The 22,663-nt window shown below is 44.9% G+C and overlaps 1 protein-coding gene across 6 annotated transcripts in view; it reads right to left on the bottom strand.

The window, feature by feature from the left end:
* FRMPD4 (FERM and PDZ domain containing 4) overlaps positions 1–22,663 on the bottom strand; it is an 856,248-nt gene that overhangs the window by 690,528 nt on the left and 143,057 nt on the right. Inside the window, exon 1 of one of the 6 annotated variants that reach the window (XM_045472374.1) lies at positions 1,087–1,359. The exons of the other annotated variants lie outside the window; for them this stretch is intronic. The gene's annotated coding sequence lies outside the window, so the exon portion shown is untranslated. Of the gene's footprint in view, positions 1–1,086; positions 1,360–22,663 lie in introns of those variants that run through there. 6 annotated transcript variants of the gene reach the window in all.

Raw genomic sequence — 22,663 nt, 5'->3', positions numbered from 1 at the left:
ATAAGACTCTTATTTTCCTTGAGGTTCTCTGCCCACCAGGAGGGAGGCAGGCAGTAGATGGCAGCTGTCTATCCTAGGGCTGTGCTGTGTGTAGCTTCTAGGTAGAGTTCAACTCTCCCTCGGTCAATTCTATTTTAAACTAAGAAGTACTTTTGTCCTCTTTCAGTACCTACCAGAAATAGAACTATCATCTTCTTCGTGCAGTAAATGCAAAACAAAAACAAAAAATTAGTAGCCCTCAAATACAAAAAGAACAGTGGAACGTCCATAATGAGCAAAAGCAGGTAGAAGGCTCAGGCAGACAAGCATGAATGCTTTCTCCTTCCCACACTTCCCCAGCTGCATCAAGCCCCCTGCTATGCGTTTGGTGTTACCTTGTTAGGTGTTCCACATGTGTTAAACCTTTCCAGGAGCCCTACAGAGAAGGTAGCATTTTCTCAATTTTATAGATACAGAAATGAAAGCCCAAAGATAATTTTCCAAAGCCCCCATGTGTCTGATTGCAACGCCTGCACATTTTCTTGATGGCATGCTTGGTCCTATATTCAAAATGATATCCTTTTCCTTGGATTAAGACTTTAGCAACTGAAATACTGAACCGAAGTACAAACATTACTGGTTTGAGGTACCTTGCATTCTTCGCAAGCCTCTGCCCTCCTCTGTGCTGTGATTTATGCTCAGGGTCATCTGTGCCCATCAGGCTCTACGAAAGAGCACAGAGAGCTAACAGGCAGATCTCGGCATGCCAGTCAACGGCCTTGTTTGCCTCACTCCTCTCGCCTCTTTGACCTGGGCTGCCCTTCCGTTGTTTTCCTGCCCCCAACAATCCTTCAGGAACTCTTTGCTCCTTGGCCTGGCATAGTGGAGAAACCAGGGCTCCTCCATGAACCTTTCTCACTTGAGCATCTTCAACCTCGTGGACTTCATCCTTCCTGCCCAGCCGCTCACAGCACAGAAGTCTGCCTGGGTCAACAGCTCCTGGTCACTACCTGTCTCCCTCCATGACCCTCTCTCCTCGCTCCAGCTAGGAGCCCCCATTTCGTAATAACCTTAGATTCCTGGCAAATCTCAATGTCCAGCACTCACCAATAGCAAAGTGTCCAAAGGGCTGATGTCCCAGATCTCCTATTTTCCTTTCTGCCTACCTCTTCAACTCCCAGGGCACTTCTGGTTTCTGATTATTGCTTTGGACTTTCAATCTTTTTCTTTGCTCTTTCCTATGCCACTTGCATAACCCTCTCTCTTGACTTTGACCTTTTCTCTCTGCCAACTCTTCAACTCTGGGCTGACCAGAGTCCAGTGGAAACCACTCAGTCCAGATCTCTAGTTGAAGCCTGACTCCCAGCTCGCAGCCCCTCCCAGGACCTGACTCTTTGTGCTCACCCCCTTGAGCTGTGACCAGGGTCTGTTTCCCCCGAGCCCCTTTCATCTGAGGGTACAGAGGAATCTTTTAGCATTGCCAACTGCTGCTGGATCTAATCCTGATTCTCCTGAAGACTTGAGTGGAATTCATTAACTGCCACCCTTACAGCCTTTGAGCTTTCTCTGGCAGAGGCCATGTTTGATTGCATATTCCCTAGTGCTATAGGGCATCCCTTATCATGGCTGGTCTCTGATGTAGTTTCTTTCTTAATAAATGAGTAGCTTTCTCTCTTCATGACAAAGGAGAATAATACAAAAGATAGAAACAAAGAATGAACACTTAGCATAAAGTCACACAAAGGCCTTCTTCCCATCAGAAGATGAGCCTCACAGTCCGTTCTCTACCCTCATCCACTCTGCTTCTGAGAGCAGAGTTCCTCCAGTGTCAAGGTCATTTGAAGTACCTGTGAATGTAGGGATTCTGGTTCGCAGGTGGGGGAGGGGTGCTGGGATTTTGTATTTCTAACAGGCTCCCATGTGATGTCCTGGCTACATCAAGGTCAACACTTTCAGCAGCAAAGCTCTAGATACACCCATACCTGGAGACGGACTTAAAACTGGCTTTTTTTTTTTTTTTTTTTTTTTTAGTATCTACTATTAAGATACCTTAGTGTTTTTTTTTTTTAATGTTTATTCATTTTTGAGAGACAGAGAGTGAGCAGGGGAGGGGCAGAGAGGAAGGGAGACACATAATCTGAAGCAGGCTCCAGCCTCCAAGATGTCAGCACAGAGCCCGACGTGGGGCCAGAACCCACGAACCGCAAGATCGTGACCCTGAGCAGAAGTTGGACACATAACCAACTGAGCCACCCAGGCGCCCCAAACCTGACCTCCTTCTTAAGCAATACCCACAAAATTAGACAGCTCTAGTCTGTGATTCAGACCACAATCCTTTTCTTTGAAACATCACATCTTAAAATACATTTACACAAAACCCAATGTTTTTGAACAATGATTTCTTTATTCATAGCAATGGATGGGAACACAGAAGTTGTTTCTTTCAACAAAGGGAGGAAATGGATAGAGTAAGTATGAATTAGAAAGGGGGCACTGAGAGGTCCTTGGGTGGCTCAGTCCGTTAAGCATCCAACCTCGGATCTGGTGGTTTGTGAATTCGAACCCCTCCTCAGGCTCTGTGCTGACAGCTCGGAGCCCGGAGCCTGCTTCAGATTCTGTGTCTCCCTCTCTCTCTGCCCCTCCCCCGCTCACACTCTGTCGCTCTCTCCCTCAAAATAAACAAACATTAAAAAAGAACAAAAAACAAAAGAAAAGAGGCACTGAAGTGGAGGTTACTGGACAACCAGGCAAAAATAAAGCTACTGAAGTCTGCACCTGAAAGAACGGAAGAACCCCAAAGACATGAGCCCATGGGAGAGGGAGGCAAAGTCAAGCCTTCTGTTCCAAAGATTGTGCTGTGACAACTCCAGAGAGGACTTTACTGAATCTAGACAATGAAAAACCTTACTGGTCTATTATCTATCTTGAGGCCTAGCAGCTATTACTGGCTGAAGAGTTGTCTTTATTTATTCTTACATACTCATGAGGCTAAGGCCACTGGATTACAATCTCTTTTGGATACTGTATATAATTGAAAATGATTTCTAAGTTTTGCCAGTATTAAAAATTAGCATCTGTAAGGCATTCATTAACATCTTTACATGCATCAACCTTGCTTAATTCTCTTAACAGTGCCAAGGGTTGGACCCATTTGGCAGATGAGAGAAGACAAGGAGGAGCCAGTGAGGTGGCTCAGGAGTGAGCAACAGAGTCATGATTTGAAATCAGGACCTAACGCTAGCCCTAAGCTTTCAACCACTTGCTATCCTGCTTCTCTGTTACTTCTTTTGTTTTGGGTGTTTTTTTTCTCCCAAACTGGATAATTCCCATTTATTTTTTTATGTACTTTCCCTGGAAAACTCCTCTGGAATTCTAATGAAAAGGCCTGCAAGTGGACTCAAGAGCAGGAGCCAGGTGTGATCAGAGAATCGAGGCAAAAGTGAGGACACAGAAGGGATATTTTGCTCCATGTACAGGGCATTCTTTCTTTCACATCCTACACTGTTACACTTTGGGTTTCTTTCTTTATGATTCTAATTGCTGCCCAGTGTATGGTCTGTCCTCTTGAGCTCAGTATCCTTTATTAAAAGTCATACTTGACACAGGATGCTTTAGGTTCCAAATTAAAAAACAAACCAACTGGAACTGGCTTCAATAATAAAGAAAATGTCCTAATACACATAACTGCAGAACTCACTGCCAAGACAGGACAGTGTCAGGAACCCAGTTTCCTTCCTTCTTTCTTTCTTTCTTTCTTTCTTTCTTTCTTTTTCTTTTTTAATGTGTATTCATTTTTGAGAAAGAGAAACAGAGCGTGAGCAGGGGAAGAGCAGAGAGAGACGGAGACACAGAATCCAAAGCAGGCTCCAGGCTCTGAGCTGTCAGCACAGAGTCTGATGCGGGGCTGGAACCCACGGACTGTGAGATTGTGACCTGAGCCAAAGTCAGATGCTTAACCACCTGAGCCACCCAGGAGCTCCTAGAACCCAGTTTCTTTTCAACTGGCCACATCTGGGGCAGCCCTCCTCAGAGTCATAGGATGTTGGTGGCTAGAACACTACTTCCTCGCTTGTACTTGAGAAGGGGGGGTGTCTCTTCCCCAAACTATCAAACAAAAGTTCTGAGCTTCACTCTGAACCAACTCACCATACTGCCCGCATTGTAAGATGCATATTCTGCATGCTGTAAGAGCTCTGAAGTAAAATACACCTTGATGTACATGTTACATGTTTTGTTACATGTTGATGTATAGTTCTGTCAAGGTTTTTCCGCACTCTTTCTCTCAGTGGTACCTAAACCAGTGTGCCTCTTTGGTATCTAACGCTGGGGCAATAGGCCTAAGACCAGTCAACAATGGTCCCTAGAGCTGGAATGGCCCCAAAGCCTGCACCAAATGCATTACTGTTTTTTGCCATCAGAGAGGATGGGACGACTGTTGGGAAGACAATGGAAATGTGAAGTTACTAGCTACATACTAAGGAGAAAAATCTAACAGTGCAACATCATTCATTCATTCGTTCACTTATGTATTCATCAAAATGAAAGCCACGGAACAGCTCACACCCTATGCTGATATTTACAGTGTTAAATTACATAGACACACACACACACATCTCTACATAAGTAATACAGTTACAATACTGCAATCATTCCTGAGTCATACTCTGCAAATAAGCAAATACCCATCAAATATAAGAAATGTCAAGGCCATAGCTAATGTGTACTATGGAATGTCACACTCAAAACTCTTCGCTTCAAGTGAAAGCAAACAGGTCTCCCTGCTCCTAACAAAATCTGGTGCAAGCAAGGCAGCAACTCACATTCCGATTTTGGAATAAGGATGGCAGGCTGGCCCATGGCTAAGACACATACAGTGACTCACAGATTGCAGAAGGGAGGAAATAAAGAAACCCCGGGGATCAGATCATGGCCTGCAGAAATCTAGAAGGCCCAATGGGAATACCTCTGACAAATCCAGCCATTGTAAACCGTGTGAGACAAACAAATGATCTGGAAGAGGGGAAGAACAATTGCCAATTACACAAACCGACCACCAGATCAATGTTATATTTATTCGTAGAGGAGGCTTAAACCAGGGGACAATCAAATGAAATTGGATTGAACCAAAAGGGTGATTATCCAATTTCTAGGAGATTCTTGGTGCTGGGAATAAATTCTCTGCCTCAGCTATGTGTAGCATGAGATAAATGACAGGCATTTGTGATGAGAGCCCCAGTGAGGTCAAACCACATTAGCAAAACTAGCAAGTGCTTTAGGCAATCACTGAAACCTTCCGGGAAAAATCATTTCACCCAGCCAAAGTGGCAGAGACTTGCAGTCAGCAGAAATTTTATTCCTGACTTGGCTTAAACACCTACTCTTTCTGTTCCCCTGATGGTTCTTGGGGTAGCTCCTATCTATGAAGAGTGGTGATCCAGCTCATTGGCTTACAGCATTCTTAATTTTTGTGATTGGGCACAGTCGTTTAGTGCTGGGACCAAGCCCTTCTCTTCTGTTTTCTAGATAGAGTCAGTGAGATGAAGCATTTACCCAGACCACAGACCATAAGGTGTGGGCAATGGAGACACAAAAGAGTGATCAAGACGGTTGCACAGAGGGTTACAGAGTTGAAAGGGCACCTTAATAATATACATCTTTGGAAAAATGTCTTTCTTTGAACTGGGCAAGAGACTCAAATTGCCTAATCTCTTGGTGCCAAGAGGCATCACAAAATTAGTAAAGCGTTCCCAAATGCAGCAAATGATACCTGTCCCTGGTTTTGCTACAGGATCCTAGCAATCCCCCAAATACCACAACTACTGGATCTGAGGGTAGGGGAGGAATGTACTAGCAATGGTTTATTACTGTAATTCATAACAAGACTACCTGTGCTTTGGATAGTCCAATGAGGATTTGTGAGAGTAGAGAGGCAGGAATAAAGGCGGGGAGCAGCAGAATAGACCCTTTTAATCTATGAAACTAAATACCTTGAGAGATGTAGGAATGAATTGCTATGTTTGTTACAAATTTTTCAACAGCAAAGTCATTGTTTTGTTAAATCATGTAGATTCCAGGCTTTCTGCATCTCCCGAATCTCAAATTTAGCCAGCTTTTCTATTTATTTATTTATTTATTTATTTATTTATTTATTTATTTATTTTTATTATATGAAATTTATTGTCAAATTGGTTTCCATACAACAACCAGTGCTCATCCCAAAAGGTGCCCTCCTCAATACCCATCACCCACCCTCTCCTCCCTCCCACCCCCCATCAACCCTCAGTTTGTTCTCAGTTTTTAAGAGTCTCTTATGCTTTGGCTCTCTCCCACTCTAACCTCTTTTTTTTTTCTTTTTTTTTTTTTTCTTTTTTTCCTCCCCCTCCCCCATGGGTTCCTGTTAAGTTTCTCAGGATCCACCTAAGAGTGAAACCATATGGTATCTGTCTTTCTCTGTATGGCTTATTTCACTTAGCATCACACTCTCCAGTGCCATCCACGTTGCTACAAAAGGCCATATTTCATTCTTTCTCATTGCCATGTAGTATTCCATTGTGTATATAAACCACAATTTCTTTATCCACTCATCAATTGATGGACATTTAGGCTCTTTCCATAATTTGGCTATTGTTGAGAGTGCTGCTATGAACATTGGGGTACAAGTGCCCCTATGCATCAGTACTCCTGTATCCCTTGGATAAATTCCTAGCAGTGCTATTGCTGGGTCATAGGGTAGGTCTATTTTTAATTTTCTGAGGAACCTCCACACTGCTTTCCAGAGCGGCTGCACCAATTTGCATTCCCACCAACAGTGCAAGAGGGTTCCCGTTTCTCCACATCCTCTCCAGCATCTAGAGTCTCCTGATTTGTTCATTTTGGCCACTCTGACTGGCGTGAGGTGATACTTGAGTGTGGTTTTGATTTGTATTTCCCTGATAAGGAGTGACGCTGAACTTTTCATGTGCCTGTTGGCCATCTGGATGTCTTCTTTAGAGAAGTGTCTATTCATGTTTTCTGCCCATTTCTTCACTGGGTTCTTTGTTTTTCGGGTGTGGAGTTTGGTGAGCTCTTTATAGATTTTGGATACTAGCCCTTTGTCCGATATGTCATTTGCAAATATCTTTTCCCATTCCGTTGGTTGCCTTTTAGTTTTGTTGGTTGTTTCCTTTGCTGTGCAGAAGCTTTTTATCTTCATAAGGTCCCAGTAATTCACTTTTGCTTTTAATTCCCTTGCCTTTGGGGATGTGTCGAGTAAGAGATTGCTACGGCTGAGGTCAGAGAGGTCTTTTCCTGCTTTCTCCTCTAGGGTTTTGATGGTTTCCTGTCTCACATTCAGGTCCTTTATCCATTGTGAGTTTATTTTTGTGAATGGTGTGAGAAAGTGGTCTAGTTTCAACCTTCTGCATGTTGCTGTCCAGTTCTCCCAGCACCATTTGTTAAAGAGGCTGTCTTTTTTCCATTGGATGTTCTTTCCTGCTTTGTCAAAGATGAGTTGGCCATAGGTTTGTGGGTCTAGTTCTGGGGTTTCTATTCTATTCCATTGGTCTATGTGTCTGTTTTTGTGCCAATACCATGCTGTCTTGATGATGACAGCTTTGTAGTAGAGGCTAAAGTCTGGGATTGTGACTGCTTTGGTCTTCTTCTTCAAAATTCCTTTGGCTATTCGGGGCCTTTTGTGGTTCCATATGAATTTTAGGATTGCTTGTTCTAGTTTCGAGAAGAATGCTGGTGCAATTTTGATTGGGATTGCATTGAATGTGTAGATAGCTTTGGGTAGTATTGACATTTTGACAATATTTATTCTTCCAATCCATGAGCAGGGAATGTCTTTCCATTTCTTTAAATCTTCTTCAATTACCTTCATAAGCTTTCTATAGTTTCCAGCATACAGATCCTTTACATCTTTGGTTAGATTTATTCCTAGGTATTTTATGCTTCTTGGTGCAATTGTGAATGGGATCAGTTTCTTTATTTGTCTTTCTGTTGCTTCATTGTTAGTGTATAAGAATGCAACTGATTTCTGTACATTGATTTTGTATCCTGCAACTTTGCTGAATTCATGTATCATTTCTAGCAGACTTTTGGTGGAGTCTATCGGATTTTCCATGTATAATATCATGTCATCTGCAAAAAGCGAAAGCTTGATTTCATCTTTGCCAATTTTGATGCCTTTGATTTCCTTTTGTTGTCTGATTGCTGACGCTAGAACTTCCAGCACTATGTTAAACAACAGCGGTGAGAGTGGGCATCCCTGTCGTGTTCCTGATCTCAGGGAAAAAGCTCTCAGTTTTTCCCCGTTGAGGATGATGTTAGCTGTGGGCTTTTCATAAATGGCTTTTATGATCTTTAAGTATGTTCCTTCTATCCCGACTTTCTCAAGGGTTTTTATTAAGAAAGGGTGCTGGATTTTGTCAAAGGCCTTTTCTGCATCCATTGACAGGATCAATCTTCTTGGTTGATCTCTTTTTTTTTTGTTAATGTGATGGTTCTTCTCTTTTTTTGTTTGTTAATGTTATGTATCACGTTGATTGATTTGCGAATGTTGAACCAGCCCTGCATCCCAGGAATGAATCCCACTTGATCATGGTGAATAATTCTTTTTATATGCCATTGAATTCGATTTGCTAGTATCTTATTGAGAATTTTTGCATCCATATTCATCAGGGATATTGGCCTGTAGTTCTCTTTTTTTACTGGGTCTCTGTCTGGTTTAGGAATCAAAGTAATACTGGCTTCATAGAATGAGTCTGGAAGTTTTCCTTCCCTTTCTATTTCTTGGAATAGCTTGAGAAGGATAGGTATTATCTCTGCTTTAAACGTCTGGTAGAACTCCCCTGGGAAGCCATCTGGTCCTGGACTCTTATTTGTTGGGAGATTTTTGATAACCGATTCAATTTCTTTGCTGGTTATGGGTCTGTTCAAGCTTTCTATTTCCTCCTGATTGAGTTTTGGAAGAGTGTGGGTGTTCAGGAATTTGTCCATTTCTTCCAGGTTGTCCAATTTGTTGGCATATAATTTTTCATAGTATTCCCTGATAATTGTTTGTATCTCTGAGGGATTGGTTGTAATAATTCCATTTTCATTCATGATTTTATCTATTTGGGTCATCTCCCTTTTCTTTTTGAGAAGCCTGGCTAGAGGTTTGTCAATTTTGTTTATTTTTTCAAAAAACCAACTCTTGGGGCGCCTGGGTGGCGCAGTCGGTTAAGCATCCGACTTCAGCCAGGTCACGATCTCGCGGCCCGTGAGTTCGAGCCCCGCGTCAGGCTCTGGGCTGATGGCTCAGAGCCTGGAGCCTGTTTCTGATTCTGTGTCTCCCTCTCTCTCTGCCCCTCCCCCGTTCATGCTCTGTCTCTCTCTGTCCCAAAAATAAATAAACAAAAACAAAAAAAAAAAACCAACTCTTGGTTTTGTTGATCTGCTCTAGTTTTTTTAGACTCTATATTGTTTATTTCTGCTCTGATCTTTATTATTTCTCTTCTTCTGCTGGGTTTGGGGTGTCTTTGCTCTTCTGCTTCTATTTCCTTTAGGTGTGCTGTTAGATTTTGTATTTGGGATTTTTCTTGTTTCTTGAGATAGGCCTGGATTGCAATGTATTTTCCTCTCAGGACTGCCTTCGCTGCGTCCCAAAGCGTTTGGATTGTTGTATTTTCATTTTCGTTTGTTTCCATATATTTTTTAATTTCTTCTCTAATTGCCTGGTTGACCCACTCATTCGTTAGTAGGGTGTTCTTTAACCTCCATGCTTTTGGAGGTTTTCCAGACTTTTTTCTGTGGTTGATTTCAAGCTTCATAGCATTGTGGTCTGAAAGTATGCATGGTATAATTTCAATTCTGGTAAACTTATGAAGGGCTGTTTTGTGACCCAGTATATGATCTATCTTGGAGAATGTTCCATGTGCACTCGAGAAGAAAGTATATTCTGTTGCTTTGGGATGCAGAGTTCTAAATATATCTGTCAAGTCCATCTGATCCAATGTCTCATTCAGGGCCCTTGTTTCTTTACTGACCGTGTGTCTAGATGATCTATCCATTTCTGTTAGTGGGGTGTTAAAGTCCCCTGCAATTACCACATTCTTATCAATAAGGTTGCTTATGTTTATGAGTAGTTGTTTTATATATTTGGGGGCTCCGGTATTCGGCGCATAGACATTTATAATTGTTAGCTCTTCCTGATGGATAGACCCTGTAACTATTATATAATGTCCTTCTTCATCTCTTGTTACAGCCTTTAATTTAAAGTCTAGTTTGTCTGATATAAGTATGGCTACTCCAGCTTTCTTTTGGCTTCCAGTAGCATGATAAATAGTTCTCCATCCCCTCACTCTCAATCTAAAGGTGTCCTCAGGTCTAAAATGAGTCTCTTGTAGACAGCAAATAGATGGGTCTTGTTTTTTTATCCATTCTGATACCCTATGTCTTTTGGTTGGCGCATTTAATCCATTTACATTCAGTGTTATTATAGAAAGATACGGGTTTAGAGTCATTGTGATGTCTGTATGTTTTATGCTTGTAGTGTTGTCTCTGGTACTTTGTCTCACAGGGTCCCCCTTAGGATCTCTTGTAGGGCTGGTTTAGTGGTGACAAATTCCTTCAGTTTTTGTTTGTTTGGGAAGACCTTTATCTCTCCTTCTATTCTAAATGACAGACTTGCTGGATAAAGGATTCTCGGCTGCATATTTTTTCTGTCTAGCACACTGAAAATCTCGTGCCAATTCTTTCTGGCCTGCCAAGTTTCAAAAGAGAGATCAGTCACGAGTCTTATAGGTCTCCCTTTATATGTGAGGGCACGTTTACCCCTTGCTGCTTTCAGAATTTTCTCTTTATCCTTGTATTTTGCCAGTTTCACTATGATATGTCGTGCAGAAGATCGATTCAAGTTACGTCTGAAGGGAGTTCTCTGTGCCTCTTGGATTTCAATGCCTTTTTCCTTCCCCAGTTCAGGGAAGTTCTCAGCTATTATTTCTTCAAGTACCCCTTCAGCACCTTTCCCTCTCTCTTCCTCCTCTGGGATACCAATTATGCATATATTATTTCTTTTTAGTGTATCACTTAGTTCTCTAATTTTCCCCTCATACTCCTGGATTTTTTTATCTCTCTTTTTCTCAGCTTCCTCTTTTTCCATAACTTTATCTTCTAGTTCACCTATTCTCTCCTCTGCCTCTTCAATCCGAGCCGTGGTGGTTTCCATTTTGTTTTGCATTTCATTTAAAGCGTTTTTCAGCTCCTCGTGACTGTTCCTTAGTCCCTTGATCTCTGTAGCAAGAGATTCTCTGCTGTCCTCTATACTGTTTTCAAGCCCAGCGATTAATTTTATGACTATTATTCTAAATTCACTTTCTGTTATATTATTTAAATCCTTTTTGATCAGCTCATTAGCTGTTGTTATTTCCTGGAGATTCTTCTGAGGGGAATTCTTCCGCTTGGTCATTTTGGATAGTCCCTGGCGTGGTGAGGACCTGCAGGGCACTTCCCCTGTGCTGTGGTGTATAACTGGAGTTGGTGGGCGGAGTCGCAGTCAGACCTGATGTCTGCCCGCTGGGGCCACAGTCAGACTGGTGTGTGCCTTCTCTTCCCCTCTCCTAGGGGCGGGATTCACTGTGGGGTGGCGTGGCCCGTCTGGGCTACTTGCACACTGCCAGGCTTGTGATGCTGGGGATCTGGCGTATTAGCTGGGGTGGGTAGGCAAGGTGCATGGGGGCAGGAGGGGCAGGCTTAGCTAGCTTCTCCTTAGGTGATCCCCCTTCAGGAGGGACCCTGTGGCAGCGGGAGGGAGTCAGATCCGCTGCCGGAGGTTTGGCTCCTCCGCAGAAGCACAGAGTTGGGTGTTTGCGCGGAGCGAGGAAGTTCCCTGGCAGGAACTGGTTCTCTTTGGGATTTTGGCTGGGGGATGGGCGGGGGAGATGGCGCTGGCGAGCGCCTTTGTTCCCCACCAAACTGAGCTCTGTCGTCCGGGGGCTCAGCAGCTCTCCCTCCCTTTGTCCTCCAGCCTTCCCGCTTTCCGAGCAGAGCTGTTAACTTATGACCTCCCAGACACTAAGTCGCGCTTGCTGTCGGAACACAGTCCGTCAGGCCCCTCCGCTTTTGCCCGCCAGACTCGGGGGCTCTGCTTGGCCGGCGAGCCGCCCCTCCGCCCCGGCTCCCTCCCGCCAGTCCGTGGAGCGCGCACCGCCTCGCCGCCCTTCCTACCCTCTTCCGTGGGCCTCTCGTCTGCGCTTGGCTCCGGCGACTCCGTTCTGCTAATCCTCTGGCGGTTTTCTGGGTTATTTAGGCAGGTGTAGGTGGAATCTAAGTGATCAGCAGGACGCGCGGTGAACCCAGCATCCTCCTACGCCGCCATCTTCCCTCCTCCAGCCAGCTTTTCACAGACTGCAACATTTTGCACTTAAATTCATCAGTGGGTTTACATTAAGGTGGCCTTGGGCTCCTATGTGATCTTGATGACCAATGCCATCAAGGCAATTTTTTTTTCAGGTTATTTGTTTAAGTAATCTCCACACCCAATGTGGGGCTCGAACTCACCCCGGAGACTGAGATCAAGAGTTGCATTCTCTTCCAACTGAGCCAGCCAGGCACCCCCAGGCAGCTTTAAACTTGGACCTAATTCCAAGCTGCAGGACAACCCCCTACAGTTGCTTTAAGGCCATTTGGAATCTTAATACCTATGATTCTTTTATTCCATTCTTCAAGCCATTGATGAAAGGCTCCCTATTTTCAGATCGAAGGTCTAAACCCATGGAAATCCACGGGTGATTCCCCGCCCTGGGATGACATTGCCCCATCAGTAATGTTCTTGGTAATGTGCCTCCACAGTTGAAGTCATCAGTATTGATGAGGAAGTTCAGCAACTCGGCCTGGTTTCAGCAAACAGATTGAGGCCGTTCTAGAGGTGTCACCCAAGAAGACTTTTAAGGCACTCTGCCACAGAGAGAGCTGACAAGAGGTCCCTCTTAGCAGTCCTGTGGCAGAGAGGAAACGTTGATGAGAAATAGCCTCTGTTTTTGGTCTAGTCTCCACTGGCACAATACAACTAGAGAGAAGATCCAATTATCCAGACTGTTCAGGCCCCAATTCATACCCAACCATGGCCTGCCTGGTTGTAAGCTTTGCTTTAATAATAGCCTTGCCTGAAATGGTCTCACACACAGTCTTCCCTCCCTAGCATCCTGTTATAAGTATCTTTACGACCCGGAGGCCACAAACTGCCCTAAAACGTGATCCAGCTTCTGGGAGACTTTCGGTTGGGAGAGATTTCTCTGCTTCAATTACTGTGGTAAGAGATAAATGACAGGCATTTTTGACCAAAACACAATGAGTTCAAAACTAGCAAGTGACTTAGGGAATCATCAGAACCTTCAGGGAAAAACCGTTTTCCACAGTCCTAAATTTCCTCATGAGACAACAGAGGCATCCTCCCCCCTGCCAGCAAACTCACGCTTGTCTTGTCTTCTTTGGGACCATCTGCCACCTTTTAAAAATACTTCCCTGTAACAACTACACAATAACAGCACCTCATTGGGCTGTTGAGGGTATTAGCACAGCGCCTGGCCCAAAACATAAAAGCCTTTCTCGTGAACGAGAACCAAGGCTCAAACAAGGGGGGTTGGGGGTGCAGGGGTCCCCAGCTGGTCACTCGAAAAGGGAATGGAAGAGCAAGAGGAAGATGGAATGGGAAGAACTGGTGGACCCGTGCGGTCACAAGAAAAAGGGCATACACAACTCTAGAAGTTGGCCGTGTCCCTCAGTGAAGATACCTACAGACCTTCCGTTTCTCCTCGGAAGAAACCAGGTCAGTGAGAGGAGCACCCGCAAGGAACAAACCTGCTCCAGCTGCTACCACACTTGGTGAGGAGTCCTCCACTTCTCAGTGTATCCCAGGCTCTGACAGTCCCCGTCTAAGCTGAAGGAAGCTGGTGCGCTGCCCCTGCAGGCCCGAGTCACTTACAACAGGTGTTCATTGCAAAAATGCAAATGATCAGGGCCTAGGGTGAGCGCTCAAGGCATTGAGAATGTACAATTTCAAAAGCTTATTGCTTTGAATGCATCTTGCACATACAAGTCAAGCAGGAACTTGGAAGGCACAGTTCTAATTGAGGCAGTAAATTGGGACTCTTAAGTTCAACTTAACAAAAACGCATCTGTCAGGGTCTCACAACCCACCATCATAGAACAGCGCTGTCCGGGCAAAACAGTTCATTACTTCGCACGTTTTCAGTAGTAACAACAGGGAGAGGCAGTGTCTCTTCTTTCTGAGGCAATGAAATGGGGAGAAGCCCCCGACATGGACAAGATATCTCTCTCTTTTTTTTTAAGTTTATTTACTTATTTTGAGAGAGACAGAGCACTAGCAGGGGAGGGGAGAGGGAGAATCCCAAGCAGGCTCCAAGGCATCCACACAGAGCCCAATTTGGGCTCAAACCCACAACACTGTGAGATCATGACCTGAGCCGAAATCAAGAGTCAGATGCTTAACTGAATGAGCCACCCAGGCGCCCCTAAGGTATCTTTACATCTAAAGTTTTTGAGGCTGCAACGCCAGGACGGCAATAATACTCTTTTTTCATTTTATTGTTCATATTTTTCATTGCTGTTACCTCTTGCCACGAAAAGCATAAAAGAAACTCAGATAAGCAGTTAAAACTCACACCCAAGCCACCTAGTTGCTGATGGCTGGGGAAGTAGGGGCTGAAATGAGGATCATTAGAAGAGAATCTTCTAGTGTAATCCAGATAAGCGTGGCCACTCGGAAAGTTTAATCGAGCCTACTTGAAAAAAATCAGCCGCATTCATACAAGTTGGGCACTTAAATATAAGTGAAACTGGAGATTTAAGAGATGAAGTATTCAGGAGGATTTTGGATCGAAGTGAGAGTCTGTGTGAATCAAAGGAATTGTCGCTTGGCATTACGGGAAAGGTTAAACAGGAGAAGGTGAAATTCAACCGAGTTGGTTTTCCTTATTGATTTCACTTTGGAAAAATATTAAAATTGGTAAGAAAATTAAGTCTTGGTTAAAATATTTCAAAAATCATAGAGGATTGTTACATATCCATGCTATCTTTTCAACTCGTTGCACAGCAAATTGAGGCTATTACAGCTAAAATAACATTATGATCATTAGATGCAAATGTTTCCGTGGCATAGAAAAGGTTCAATTAAATCTACTCTTTGTATAAAGGCTTCTTTCCTTCCAGGTTTGCATAGATTTCCACTAGATTTTCAGCCTCTTTCAGGTGAGGTTTGTGTCTTAGATGTGTTTTATAAAGCACGGTGCTTACAAAATGCTCCCTTATTGACTCATTGAATTTTAAAATATGGAGTTCAGGAAGTGTGACAATATTGTGAGAGATATCCAAAAGCTATTATTTCCTCCTTTTTAGAAAGGAAAGAACTTTTTGATTGGGAACATAAGAAGGTTGCTTCTAAATAACAATCAAATCAAGACACTATTCAAGTTCCATATTGGGGTGAGAACGGGCAACACCATTTTCCTTTGTATTCGTGTATTGTTTTTCTTTTTCTTTTTAAATTTAAGATGCCGAGAGAATGGAAAGCAACCTACGGGAACCATGTACTACTGACAAATGAATGCTGATTTCTGTTCCCAAAAACATGACTAAACAGGAAGATGATTTTGCTGGACTCATGCTGCCAGACACTCCAGGGACTCTTCAGGGAGCAAAACATTTACGCAAACAATGGGAGAAGCGGGTGATCCTGGAGAAGTGACAACAGCTTTGGGAGCACGTGTATTGATCTAAACAGGCAGAAGTAATACCTTTTTGGACACTGAGATAAGTTCTAGCGTATTGATGAGTTCTATTCCCGATTACAATGTACTTCATGAAATTATTCTGGTGTATAAGCTCAGTAACGTGAAGGAATCCTCTGCAGAAAACTACAACTTGGAAATGGAGGCACTTTTATTCAGCATTTAGCTCAAATTCATCCAACCATTCAACCATCAATTATTGAATGATTACTCTGGCACAACACCCTTCTAGTTAAGATAGCATGTGGTCCTGTCCTCCTAGGAATCTAATTTGGAAAACAGGATATGAAGGAGGCAGAATAGCACCCCCCTCCCCCCGCCCCCCCCCCCCGGCCCGGAAGATGTGCACACCCTAATCCTAGAACCTGTGACTGTGTTCCATTAGATGGCAAAGGGACTTAAGGTTGCAGGGCAGTAATCAGCTTACTTTACAATGGTAGAGTGGCCTGGGTTTTCCAGGTGAGCCCAATGCAATCACAGTACAGTAGCCCCCCCTCATCCCTGAGAGACGCCTTCTAAGACCCCTGGTGGATGCCGGAAACCACTGTAGTGCCAAAAACCCTGTACAGATGGTTCCCAGCTTTACAATTTTATGATTTTTCAACTACGCTGGTGCGAAAGCAATACTCATTTGGTAGAAACGGTAGTTGGAATTTTGAATTTGGATCTTTTCCCGGGCTAACAATATGCAAGAAGATCCTCTCCTGTGATACCAGGCAGCGGCACCAGCCGCGGTTCCCCGCCAGCCACGCGATCACGAGGGTCAACAACCGATACACTGACAACCATTCTGTACCCAGACAACCATCTGTTTGGCACTTTCAGTACAGTATTCAATAAATTACATGAGATAGTCAACACTATTATAAAAGAGGCTTTGTGTGAGAGGACTTTGCCCAACTGCAGCCTAAGCTATGATGTCTGGCAGGTTAGGCGTGCTAAATGCATTTCAGCTTTCGAGATCTTCAACAAACAATGGATTTATCGGGATATAACCCTGTCATAAGTCCAGGAAGATCTGTATATGTCATGGCTTTCCTGTACATACATAGCCATGATAGTTTAGTGTATAAATTAGGCACAGTAAGAGATTAACAACTAATAATAAACTAAAATTACAATATACGTGTAACAAAAGTTACACGAATGTGGTCTCTTAAAATATCTTATTGTACTATATTCGACCTTCTCGTGACATAAGGTGCCTATGTGATAAGATGAAGGGAGGTAAATGATGTAGGCATTGTGCCTAAGAGTTAGGCTACTGGCGACCTTTTTTTTTTCAATGTTTATTTTTGAAGGGGAGAGAGAGAGAGAGCGCGTGCACGCGGGGGAGGGGCAGAGAGAGAAGGAGACACAGAATCTGAAGCGGGCTCCAGGCTCTGAGCTGTCAGCACAGAGCCCGATGCAGGCTCAAACCCACGAACTATAAGATCATGACCTGAGCCAAAGTCGGACGCTTAACCAACTGAACCACCCAGGCGCCCTTACTGGTGACCTTCTGATGATGCATCAGGAGAAGGACCATCTGCTTGCAGACTGTGATGGGCTACAAGTAACAGAAACCGTGGAAAGCGACAGGGCTGGTAAGGGGGGGGGGGGGGGGGGGGGGGGGGGGGGGGGAGGGACTCCTGTAGTTGTCATCCCTAAAAGTAGAAGAGGGAGGCAGAGAAAAACCAAAGAAATGGTAGTGCAGGGAGGACCCAGCCTGCTGTTGCTGGCTCCACAGATGGCAGGAGGCAGACCCAGCCAGTGAATATGGGTTGCCCATTAGAAGCTGGAAAGGATGGGAAGATAAATTCTCTCCTCAAGCCTCCAGAATGGAATGAAGCCCTACCAACACTTTGATTTTAGCCTCATAAGAACCATTTCCAATTTCTGACCTCCAAGACGATAAATGTGCATTCTTTAAATCACTAAGTTTGCAGTAATTTGTCACGGCAGCAATAGAAAATTAACACAAGTGTAATTATAAACAGAAAAATAACTATCTGCAGTAGTAACGGCCTAATGCCAGATGGTAGGAACCACACGTTTCACAGGATATTGGTACCCTGAGGGAAAGGCTCACTTTCCCAAAGGGCCTGGAATCTTACTGACTGGGTGTTTTAGTTCCCAGACAGGGCAACATGGGAAGGCCCACTGTGTTTGATCTGTAGTACAGGGAAGTGGTCTCCCAACCACAAAGATCATTAGAACATTCTTCAGGAGCATCTTAAAAATACTGAATTCCAGCCCCACCCCCGGATTCTGATCCAAGTAGGTCTGATGTGGGAGCTGGGATTTTGCAGTTTTTAAAAGCTTCCCCATCTCCTAGGTGAATCTTATGACCAGCCAAATTTGGGGAACACCTCCTAGGAGATCTCCTGTCGCGCACCTAACAAACTTGGAAAAACTTGGGAGCACATCAGTGCAGTTTATTTGGGCTTTAGGATCCCTAGCGACTTTTTCCCTCTCTGCAGTCTGGAAACTTAAAGCTGGCTCTGCCTCCTATCATCCCCCACCCCCAAACCTCCTTTGCAATCTATCTGCTTAATTCAGTTAAGAGTTACCAGTTTTGGGGTGCCTGGGTGGCTCAGTAGGTTGAGGGTCAGGCTCTTGATTTCAGCTCAGGTCATGTGAGATCAAGCCCACATCAGGCTCCATGCTGACAGCGCAGAGCCAGCTTCTCTCCCTCCCTCTCTCCGCCCCTCCCATGCTCAAGCTTGCTACCATGCTCTCTCTCTCTCACAATAAATACACATGGCGGGGACTGGGGCGGGGGGGGGGGGGGGGGGGGGGGGGGGGTGGAGAGTTACTGGCTTTGCTCCAGTTCCTTGCCTGAGGCTTACCAATTGCGGCCTGGACTCTCCCTACCTTCTTAAGGAAAACACGTCTCAGATGGAACATAAATGAGCTTGTCCATGCATCTCTGTTCTTTCTGTTCCGCTCGTCTGCAGTCAACATATTTAGTATTAATTCTCGTCAGTTCCATCTCACTGGCTGCAAAGGAAATGGTCATTGGAAAGGAAATGGTGGCAGGCCTACAATCCGTCATCTTTCTTAAAAGAAAGTTTACTTGAATAAATCCTTGTGAAATGATGCTAACAACAGACCTCCTGGCAAACTGATGGCTGGTGCAAGATTCCTTATTTATAAAATTCTTTCAGCAAGACATACCTGATCGGTCTAGGATGGTTTACGGCAAACAGGCCTGGAATCTACTGATTTATAGGGCATTGGAAAGGTTATCTAAGCCATGTAACTAAGTATAAATGTTTTGTGGCCCTACTGTATAATCAATATAGCAGCATACATGCTTTGGAGCCTCACATGTTAAGTCTCTAACAGACTGTATCCTACACAAGAAGACATGCAATAACTGAGCGGTTCCAGCCCTGTCTGTGCCTCACAATTTGTATCTTAGAAATTATTAAGATCTCTGATTCATGCCCGAATAATTCTATCCTTTCTCTTATCTCACCTACCCTAGTACAGGCATTGAAAGAAATGAGATAAATAAAAAATAAGGAAGATAAGGCAAGAAAGAACACAGGCACAAATTTTGCTTAGTGGTGGTGGTGGGAGGGGCTCGTAGGAGGGAGAGAAGAGAGGAAACAGAGGCAGCTGGAGTTAGTTAAAGCTATAAAACGGGGTAAAGAGAAACAGTAGAGATCATATTTTAAAGGAAAGTGCTTGACCATAAGAGAATTTTTTCTAAACGTCTATTGAGAGAGAGCATGTGCACGCACGAGTGGGGGGAGGGGCAGAGAGGAGGTAGATAATCCCAAGTAGTCTCAGGAACTAGCAGCACAGAGCCCTCTGCAGGGCTCGATCTCACAAACTGTGAGATCATGATCTGAGCCAAAATCAAGAGTCAGACACTTAACCGACTGAGCCACCCAGGCACCCCAACCGTAACAGAAAAATTTTAAAGAGATATCCAAAAACCAGCTACGTGGCCCTTAACCCTCACTCCCCCCCCCCCCCCCCCCCCCCCCCCCCCCCCCCCCCCCCCCCCCCCCCCCGGCACAGACTATCGGGGAAGCGGGGAAGGGGCAGGAACTCTGCCGAGAGCCCGGGACCCTCCAGGGGGAACAGCGGGGTACCCCAAGCCTCATTGAGAGGGGCTTCAAGGATCGTTGAAGAGACTGTGTGCTATTGACGTGCCCGGAGTCCGGCTCCACCCCAAGAGTTGCTGTGCCAAGAAAGTCATCGTCATCTGGCTGAAAACCCACTCTTCCATACTCTGCTCTGTGATGCCGGATGTCCGTGTCAGCTTCTGCTTTGCCAGCCTCTCCCCGATAGGCTCTTTCAAGAGGGGCACTAGAGGGAGGCTGGAAGCCTGGAACAGGAGACACGCGCGTTCTGCTGAAGGTCAGCCATTGGCGTGCACTTCCCTAGTGGGAGCTCAGTAATGCCTCTTCACTGCAGCAGAAGTTTGTTCCTGTGGCTGAACAGTGCCCTTCCCAGAAGCACGGGTCACAGAGACGCCAGCTCTTGGAGGCTCTTCCTCTCAGATTCTAAATTCTCCTACCTGCGACCTGGTCCCTCGGATCCGTCAGCCATAGAGATGGCAGTAGTTTTTAGCAATGGCTACCTCCCAGGGCCCACCTTGTAGCTCTTCAGCAGTCAACGACTAACGTTAAGTGTTTCAGAGCGATACTCTGTTCACGCTGCTGGTGTGCTTTCTTCCTCCCGACGGGACAGACAAATCAGGAGTGGAATGTGGAGGGACACCTGGGGGAAAGAGCTCCAAAAGGAACCCTCAGGGGAGTTAAGAAGCGTGCCCTCCAGCTTGAGTATCTAACTCCCACTTGAAAAATCTGAAGGGCGAAAGGTGAAGGGCAACCCTGGGGTGGATCTGAGCTCCCAGTGTCAGTCGGGAAGGATAATGCAGAAGTGCTTCCCAAGGACTAGATGTCAGCTGTTGAATGAAGGTGAGAAGGCACAGCGTCACTTTAATCCTATAGAAGAGGACCACCGGGAGGGGCAAACAGACTTGGCAGAGGGAAACTGGAGATACTTCCAGATTTGTCAGGGCTCACAAATGAGTAACAAGAACAGATGAAAATGCTCAAGATACAAAAACAAAAACAAATCAACTTTATATCCCTGCCTAGTGAGGACACCAAGGCTAGACCTGTCTGGCAGTACCAGGCACGTAAGAACTTTCTGGAATCACTGAAAGCTATTCAGTGGATATGACATACAAAATTATCATTGTATCCTTTCAGCACGGGCAGAGCCCTCCCTCCTAGCTGACATTTCCTGGTATTTAGAATAGCAGACAAAGACCAATCAACTTCGTAAGAGGTACGGGCGTGCATATTCGGTAACCTCAGATGTTACCCAACAGACCCCCAATCCCACCCCAGAGAGTTTTAGGTGCAACCCGGAACAATTACAGGACTTACTGGGGAAACACACAGATGTGTCGAAAAGCCCACAAAGAGGAAGACAATTATAACTCAGGTACATGAACGACCCCGATGCACCCCGGGTCTACGGGAAGACCAGAAGTACCTTGCTGTAGGCTGAACCGTCATCTGTGCAAAGTGAATGTTCTCCTTTTCAGCAGAAAAAATTCTTTCTTTTGAATTTATTCTATTCATCAATTTGGACTTTTTTTTATATTTATTTTTATTTATTTTTTTCATGTTTATTTATCTTTGACAGAGAGACAGAGACAGAGAGAGAGACAGAGCATGAGTCCGGGAGGGGCAGAGAGAGGGAGACACAGAATCTGAAACCAGCTCCAGGCTCCCAGCTGTCAGCACAGAGCCTGACGTGGGGCTTGAACTGATGGACAGCAAGATCATGACCCGAGCCAAAGTCAGACGCTCAACCGACTGAGCTACCCAGGCACCACCCCCCCTTTTTCAATATTTAAAGAGAATGTTTTTATCTCACCATGTAAATACGTTTGGAAATGACAGTACATTCAGTAGAGGCCATTTTAATACTGCATTTTGTACAGGAGAGAGGATAGAGAAAAGAAGATCACAGGAATTCCTACTCCAGACAAATAGTCACCACGGCCCTCAGGGTGACATGAGGAGTCACCAGGAGGAAGGAAGTTGGGAAAAAAAATCTTATTCCTGCAGCCCCAACAATCCTTAGGTGGGAGCTGGGGAGGCAGATGGCTGTGGAGACCGGAAGATAGGCTGAGGGGGCACCATGCTCTCTCGCTGTCATCTTTTTTCGGTCTTACATCCACATTGCCACTGCAGTTCTCTGTGCCATAACGGCCTATAGCAAGCCACTTCTGGTCTTCCTGTCGACCCGGGGTGCGTCAGGGTCGTTCATGTCCCCAGGTTATAACTGCCTTGCTCTTTCCAGCCAACGAGGGTCTCTAGTGACATGATACTTGAGAGCATTCCAAGATAAGAAGTGATACCCATTTAATAGGTTTTAAAATGCTTTAGCTTCGTTCAGCTTCTCTACGAGTTTCTGTTTGGTGCTTCTACGGCCTCCGGAGCTGAGGGTCACTCCAAACTCACTGTCACGTCCTCATCTGCATACTAGGGCTTCTCATGGGTCACATGCTGTCAGTACCCAGCCGGTGGAAAAGTGGAAGAGTAATACGGTGACGGTGACGATAGGTGGTTAACCGCTGCCCCTCCCCTCGCCCCCACTCTCTTGACTTTTCTTTTTTATACTTGTGAAAGGGTTACGAGGGAAGTTCTGCCTAGGTCTCTGAAACATCTTTAGTATTAGCTGTGTATTTATCCCTTTTTGTTCTTTTTCAAGTCTTACAAAGCAGACGGTGTTACACTCTGAATAAATAAGTTCCTTCCCTCCCCCCTGTCCCCTCCCCCCCCACCCCCCCACAGTTTTCTTGCCTACCCCTCTTCTGCCTCTCTTTCCACTCTGGAAGAATCAGAAACCATGGTTAACAACCTGAGAGGGGAGGAGAAGCTTTGGAGGAGCAAAGA

The sequence above is a fragment of the Leopardus geoffroyi genome, chromosome X (assembly GCF_018350155.1).
Source record: "Leopardus geoffroyi isolate Oge1 chromosome X, O.geoffroyi_Oge1_pat1.0, whole genome shotgun sequence".
NCBI lineage: Eukaryota > Metazoa > Chordata > Mammalia > Carnivora > Felidae > Leopardus > Leopardus geoffroyi.
This window is presented reverse-complemented; position numbering and strand designations above follow the sequence as displayed.